Genomic DNA, 7,184 nt, shown 5'->3' with positions numbered 1-7,184 from the left:
GCTTTGTCTGTTAGACGATTCCCTCGTGCTGTAGGGTCATCTCCTTTCTGGTGTCCTTTGCAGTATAGAACTGCAACTTCTTTTGGAAGCCAGATGGCCTTGAGGAGCTTTAGTATTTCCTCCTTGTTTTTGACGGTCTTCCCCACGGCAGTGAAGAGGCCCCTCTCTTTGTAGATTGCCCCACGTATGTGTACCTCATCCCGGTAGTGAAGGCACACTGCGAGTTGGTGTAGATCATTTGCCCTCACTGATGGTGAGGGCCCAGACTAGGGCATATAATTCAGGCTGCTGTGCTGACCATCCCACAGGTAGGGCATTGGCCTCTAGGACTTCATCTGCAGTTGTCACTGCATACCCTGCCTTTTGAACACCCTCTGTGATAAAACTGCTACCATCACTGAACAAGGTGAGGTCTGGGTTCTGTAGAGACTGGTCACGTAGATCTGAGTGACTTGCAAATACTTTATTGGTCATCTCAGAACAGTCATGGTCTGGTTTTCCTTTCTCAGAGGGTAGGAAAGTTGTGGGGTTCAGCATCTGCACTATTTTAAGAGTGACCCATGGATCTTGCAGAGGAGCCCCTGGTATTGTGGTAGCCAAGAGTTGGAGAGGAAGCGGTGTCCTTGAGTGTTTATGAGAGACACAACAGCATGAGGGAACTTGACATTTAGTTCTTGTCCCAGGGTGAGATTATCTGCCCCCTTAATGAGCAGAACTGTGGCCACTAAGGCATGGTGGCCACCCTGCTGCCACTGGGTCCAGCCTCTTCCACAGGTATGCTACTGGCTGTTGCCAAGGGCCAACGGTCTGTATGAGAACCCCAAGGGCAACCTTTTCCTTCTCATGCACAAAGAGATTAAAAAGGCTTTTTTATATTCAGCAGGCCAAGGGCTGGTGCCTGTCCCAAGGTGGCCTTTATCTCTAGGAAGGCGACTTCGGCCTCCTCTGTCCAGACAGGGGGTTCTCAATCCAGTCCTACCAAGAGATTATTCTTGCTATTGCCAAGAGCCCAGGAATTCAGATTTGGCAGAATCCTGCAACCCCCAGGAATTCTCATAGCCCCCTCTTAGTTTGGGGCTGGGGTAAGGAGCTGATGACCTTCTTTCTCTCTGGCTCTAGTGCTTTTTTTATGAGACCTGATATCCTGAGTCTTGGCCCCCATGAGCCCACGGTCAAAATGAAAGTAGGGGGCCAAACTATGACTTTTATGTGAACTCAGGGGCCACACGGTATGGCATGAATTCCTCTACCTACCTGAGTGCCCTATCCCTCTCCTTGGCACCCAGGTTAAGGGCCTTTGTGCCCTCTGTACAATTCTCTTAGGTATTGCTGGCAAGGAGGAGGTCATCCACATACTGGAGAAGGGTGTAGCGTGTGGCCTCCCTTGGAAAGCCAGCAAAGTCTCTGGCCAGTGTCTCCCCAAAGAGGGTAGGGGAGTTTTTATAAACCCTTATGGGAGGCACGTCCAAGTCATTTGCAGCTGACGCCCTGTGTCTGGTTTGGTCCATTCAAAGGCAAACAAGGGTTGGCTCTGGGGGGCCAAGTGGAGGCAGAAGAAGGCTTCCTTTAAGTAAACCAGCTGTCAGAGTCTGGGATCTGGCTGAGAAGGGTGTACGGGTTTGGGAGAACTGGGTGCAAGGAGACAGTTACTTTGTTGATAGCTGGTATGTCTTGAACTGGTTGCTACCCTCCTCCTGGCTTCTTGACTGGCAAGAGCAGGGTGTTCTTGGATGCCTGCCCTTGCCTCTGGTGGGAGGGGGTATTGCCACTGTCTCTGCGATTGAGCCCCTGGGATTAACTTTACAATGACAGGGGCCTGGTTATGGGCAAGTCCAGGGGGATTGTCCTCAGCTCAGACAGTGGGGAAGGCAGCCCTGAATTCGGGCGGGCCACTCGGTTGGACCTGTGTGCAGAATAGCCTCCATTTTTTCTTTCTTGCTGTAGTGATTGCCATTATGAGGGGGACTTATTCTTCTTGTCCAATTGGACATGACGCTGGTGCGTCCTGTTGGCTCAAAGGTTATTTGGGCCCCCAGCTTTGAGAGTACATCCCCGCCAAGGAGAGGGATAGGGCACTCAGGTAGGTAGAGGAATTCACGCCATACCGTGTGGCCCCTGAGTTCACATAAAAGTCACAGTTTGGCCCCCTACTTTCATTTTGACCGTGGGCTCATGGGGGCCAAGAAGAAGTGAGCCTGGCCCCCCTCAATATGAATCTATTCCTGCTAGGCCTATGAGGTCTTTTCTGCAGGGTTATTTTGCATATCGGCTGGGTTTCTGGGACTTTCCCAGTTGGGACATTCATTGTTTAAACGTTCTTTCTCCTTGCAGTAGGCGCACTGATCCCTTTCTAAGGAGGTTCTGGGCCATCCCCCTTTTGGTGGCTGGACCTTCCCCATCCTTTTGTCATGGTTCTTTTGTGCCTCGGAATCAAACAGGGTGTAGCCTCTCATAATAATCCCTGGGGGATTCCCCTTGTTGCTGAGCATATTCATGGGCTTCTTAGGCCCTGCTCGGATACCCTGGAGGAGAGCTTCTTGGTACTGGCTGATGTGGACCAGCATCTGGAGAGCACTTGTGCCTGACAGAGGGTACAATCTGGCTGTTGGTCTAGGGGAGAGAGGATCTGCCAAGTCTGGAGGTGGTGGGGAGACTGAAGGTGGCAGAGTTTTGGGAACTGGGGGGTTAGGTGCTGACAGTCTCAGGGGAACATATGGCAGGGGCAAGATTGGTCACCGGTGAGAATTTGTGGAGGTCAGGACTTCTGTTGACCTTCCTTGGGCTGCTTTGTCAAGGCGAGTAAGACCCTAGCCTGTCCCTGTTTGTTGCAGGTAAATCACACCCAAGGGAGAAGGGTTTGGGCAATCTCTAACCAGGAGTCATTATACGAGAACTTATCAGGGTGACTTGGTTCCCCGGTGACAACATGCTGGATGTGGTGAACCATTGGGACATCTAAGGTTCTCTCAAAGGGCCATCCTACACCAAAAGTGGGCCATTTCAACTCACATAGGGTCCTTAACTTGCCGGGGATCATCTTAATTCCATAATCTCCTGAAAACCCCTTTTTTGCTCTGTTCCCAACCCCATAATGTTCCCGTGAGATGGAGTTGCAAAGACAGACAGAGGGGTAGGGGTGCCCCCTCTAATGAGGAGACCAGTTAGGTGCCCATCTGGCCATGTTCCCAAGTAACTTAGGTGATGCTTTGCAGTAGCGGTCTCAGCTTTGTGACTTAGGATCAGAAACGACTCCAATTTTGCCATAAACTGTATGCCGTTCACCACGGAATCACAGACAGGCCCACTCAGACTCCCTGGGCTTTTGGGGATCTTAAGGGTACCTGCCCATGGAGCCACAGATTCAGTCCCAACTGGAGGGCCAGGTTGCACTGCACATTCACTCACACATTCAGACCAGAGGTTAATACATTCCCTCCCTGGGAATCCCAACCTGTGAGACCTCTGAAAGGTCTACAGGAGGTGATCAGGCTCTCCTTCCACCTTGACGGGTGGGTCTGACCGGGTCAGGGGCCCTAGGCCTTACCAGTATCCGATGACAGGTCCAGGTCCTCACCTGCCAAGTCCCCTCGAGCCCAGCGGGAACAGCAGAGTGGGGCCAGCCTGAGGCGACAGAGTGGGAGAATGACGCATATCAGGCAGGGAGCACCTTCTCCACTGCGATTCCTCATTCCATCATCGCCTCACCATTTTCCCAAACCGGTGGCAACAATGGGCCAGCGCGGTTGGGTTTCCTGGTCAGGGAACCGAATGTTACGGAACCTGCTCTGGATCACCCGGCGGAAGAACCAAGCGGCACTTGGACATCTTGGAAGGCAGGAGGTTTATTTCACATCAGTGGGCTCAGAGGAGATTGTTCTCCAGAGGTCTGAGCCCGGAGCGCCGGAGCGCAAGCGTGGGGGACAATTTATAGTCTGTTACTTCCGCATTAGTAGTAATTTGGCGCGCATGCGCAACAAGCAACGTAGGAAGAAGAACCCGGAAGGGGAGTCTTCGGGTGGGGACTGGAATTTCCCTACCAGTCCTGTTGGCCATTTTATCATTTTTCCCTACCAGACTGACTAGAAGACAGAGGCCACTGACAGAGGTAAGGAAATTGCAGTGGAGAACTAGTGTGGTTGATGAGAGAGAATAAATCTGTTTTTTGACACGTGGGATTTGTGGTAATAGCTGAATGTTTGAGTGGAAAAGTAAAGTTGAACTGACTTTTTCAACATGACTATAAGCAACTTTTCTACTCAGACAACATGAAATTGGAGAGTCTAACCAAAATCAGACATAGGATAAAAAAAGAAAAAATCGAACATATTCTGTCACTCTTTTTTTCTCTTTTGATGTGTAAATTACTATGTGGGGAGAACTGAGGATATTTGCATAGCTTGTATTTTCTTCAGCATGGGGAATGATAAATGGAATTATGATGGAAATGTTATTGTTAAACCAAATGTTAAACCAAAATAAAAATAAGTAAGTAGGGAATGGAAAATGCTGGATTATGTGGGTAAATATTTTAACTTTTGGGGGCGTGATTTGAGAAACTCTTACATCTATTATGTCACTGGATCTTATGAATGGATTTATGGCTAACGCAAATGATACTGGGATGTTGCTAGACAAGATTTTAACTATTTGGAAGGAAAACAGATCCTCAGAGGGGAAACCATTTTTCCATTCCATCCGTAAAAACTACAGGAAAACTTCACCAGACTACTGGGTTTATAACGTTCAGTCTGGAGGGCTAATCTGACCTAATTTCTTCATACAAGAAGCCTCCTAAAGACGCTTGCCCTGTTTCTCAATTATTGGAGGATCCCTCACCCCCTCACCTTCTGGGTTCTCGCCACTTACTTTTATCTCCTCCCTCTTGTGCCTTATTGCTAGCAGCTATAAAGCAGTAGTTATGAAAGGGTTAGGAAATTTTTATTTGAAACAGAGATGAGTGTGTGGTTTGGGAGGGAAGGGAAAAAGGACTAAACAAAAGGAAGTGACTCTAAGCTGTTAGGAAAGAGAAGACCATTAATAGCAACATCTTGATTTCATTAGGAGGCGAGCTGAAGCCATTCGAAACAGGCAGGGAACTAGGTGATCATAAGAGAAAATATGCTTCTCAGACAAAGGAGCAGACAGCAGGGGACAGCAGTTCAGGGAAGGAGGCGAACATCAGGGACAGTGTGCAGAGAGGACGTGCTAATCCCTCTGAATCATACCGGCAGAACCACGGGTCGTTTGAACTCCTTGGCAACTTCAGCCTGGTCTCAAAGTGCATGGTGAGGAATGAGAACAAAAGAAAAGTTCACTGTGAGTTCCTCTTGTCAAAGCAGAGGAAATTGCTTTGAGGCCAGCACTAGGAGATGCTAATGGTACAAAGCGAACCAAGTAAAAGAAGGAAAAAAATGTGTCAGGTCACTGGGAGCCTGCCTAGCATAGAGAGACATAAAACCACCACTGATGAGACATTCAGCCTAGGTCCTACCACGCACTGCTGTGCGAGTCACTTCTAACCAGTGTTCAGCTGGCTACAATCCGAAGAGGATGCCTCAACAGCTACAAGAATATTCGTTCACTTGACAAACTGTAATTGCACCCTCACTGTGTTAGGCCTATTGCTATTAATGCCGGAAGGTGCAATAGGAGCCCGTATGTCCCGGTCCCAGCTGGCTTTGTGAGTCAGAATCATTGGAAAGTAAGTTCTGGGCAATCACTGCTGACCCTGGAAGGCCACCACTCAGCAGAAAATACAGGATGATGTAGGAGAGCCAAAGTGGTAACTGGAAAGAAACGTGTGTCTGTTTAAACTCCTTGAAAGACCGACTGACTGCTGGTCTTCGTTCTCCAGGGCTCACAGTTCTCATCCATAAAATTGGCTGAACAGGATGATGCTTTCTTTTCCCTTTGAGCAGATTTAGAATGGTGCTAGTTGTTCTTGGGGGATCCTGCCATGGAGTTGGGACAATGTGGGGATCTCTTAATCTGGGAATCTGTAATCAGCTGCCGGAGCTAGAAACCAGAGGTGCTTTTTCTGTATGTTTTGATGAGTCACTGAGAAATTTAAAAATGCTAAAGATGTCAAAGGTTTCCCTCCAGATTCTAAACCAGGGGCTGCAAACTCAGCACACCTAGGATTTGTTTGGCTAGCAGAATATTTTTAAAAAATGGAACCAGCATTTACAAATTGTGCGATTTCTGAAAATCCAGATTTGGGTCTTCGCTGAGACACTGGAAGATTTGACAGCAGTGGATCCACAGCAGCGATTGGTTAGAGGTGGGTAGCAGCTGTTCCAGTTTAGATGAAGCAAAGCACCTGCTCTCTGGTCTGACCATCTCTATCCCTCATTATGGTAACCATATAATTTGTCATCCAAACTAAGGCACTTTTGAGGGTAAAAGAGGGTGCCGTTGGTAATTATGCCTGGACGCACAGACACAAAACAGGGCTATTATGGGCAACAAGGATGTATGGTTACCCTAATTTACGTTGCTTACACTGGGTTCGATTTTTTTTCCCCCACTGTTATTTGGGTCATGTGGTACAAGTCAGGGACTCTCCCAAGAAAGAAGGGAGAGAAAAGGTGTAAGTAAAATGAGGATGAGACCCAAATGCTGAAAAAAAGGGAAAGAAATGAAAAAGAATATTAAAATGAATGCCAATTACACAAAACCTTCAGGTAAAGGCAGAGCCTTGCTGGTGGCTGGCTCAGCATGTAAGTTTGACCTTCCCGGCTCCCTGCCCTCCATAGCACTGTCAGTTTTAATAAGCTGTAATCCCATAGCTACGAGCGAGACTAATCAAACTGCAGAGAGCAGCCTGTTTCTAATCAGGAAGGCACAGGATAATCATTTAACTCTGTGGTTTCTCAGTGAGCTCCAAGCTGCCTGGACAGGAAAAAAAAAAAAAAAAAAAAAAAACCATCCTGGATAAGATAGTTGCTTACACACTCTAATCTTGACCTTTTGATGATCTTTGTTTGAAATTTTTATTAAAATGCTTTAATTACACAAGTATGTGGCTTAAAAAATATTTTAGAAGAATCTTTTCCCTTTATTCCCAGAGAATAACATCTCGCTCCCCCAAGATATCTAGGACACCTCAGACTCTTATTGATTCCCCGAGTCCACTTGAACTGATCACAGACCTCAACCCTTTCAACGCCATTCAGGACGTGATT

At 47.7% G+C, this 7,184-nt stretch overlaps 1 long non-coding RNA gene across 1 annotated transcript in view; it reads left to right on the top strand.

The window, feature by feature from the left end:
* Positions 1–4,015: 4,015 nt before the first annotated feature.
* Positions 4,016–7,184, top strand: part of LOC144617416 (uncharacterized) — an 11,255-nt gene continuing 8,086 nt past the window's right edge. Inside the window, exons 1-2 of the long non-coding RNA XR_013557911.1 lie at positions 4,016–4,105; positions 6,214–6,280. This is a non-coding gene — a long non-coding RNA (uncharacterized LOC144617416). The remainder of the gene's footprint in view (positions 4,106–6,213; positions 6,281–7,184) is intronic.

Source organism: Panthera onca, chromosome C2 (assembly GCF_046562875.1).
Source record: "Panthera onca isolate mPanOnc1 chromosome C2, mPanOnc1 haplotype 2, whole genome shotgun sequence".
NCBI classification, from domain to species: Eukaryota; Metazoa; Chordata; class Mammalia; order Carnivora; family Felidae; genus Panthera; species Panthera onca.
The sequence above is the reverse complement of the archived record's forward strand: the minus strand, read 5'-3'. Positions and strand labels throughout refer to the sequence as shown.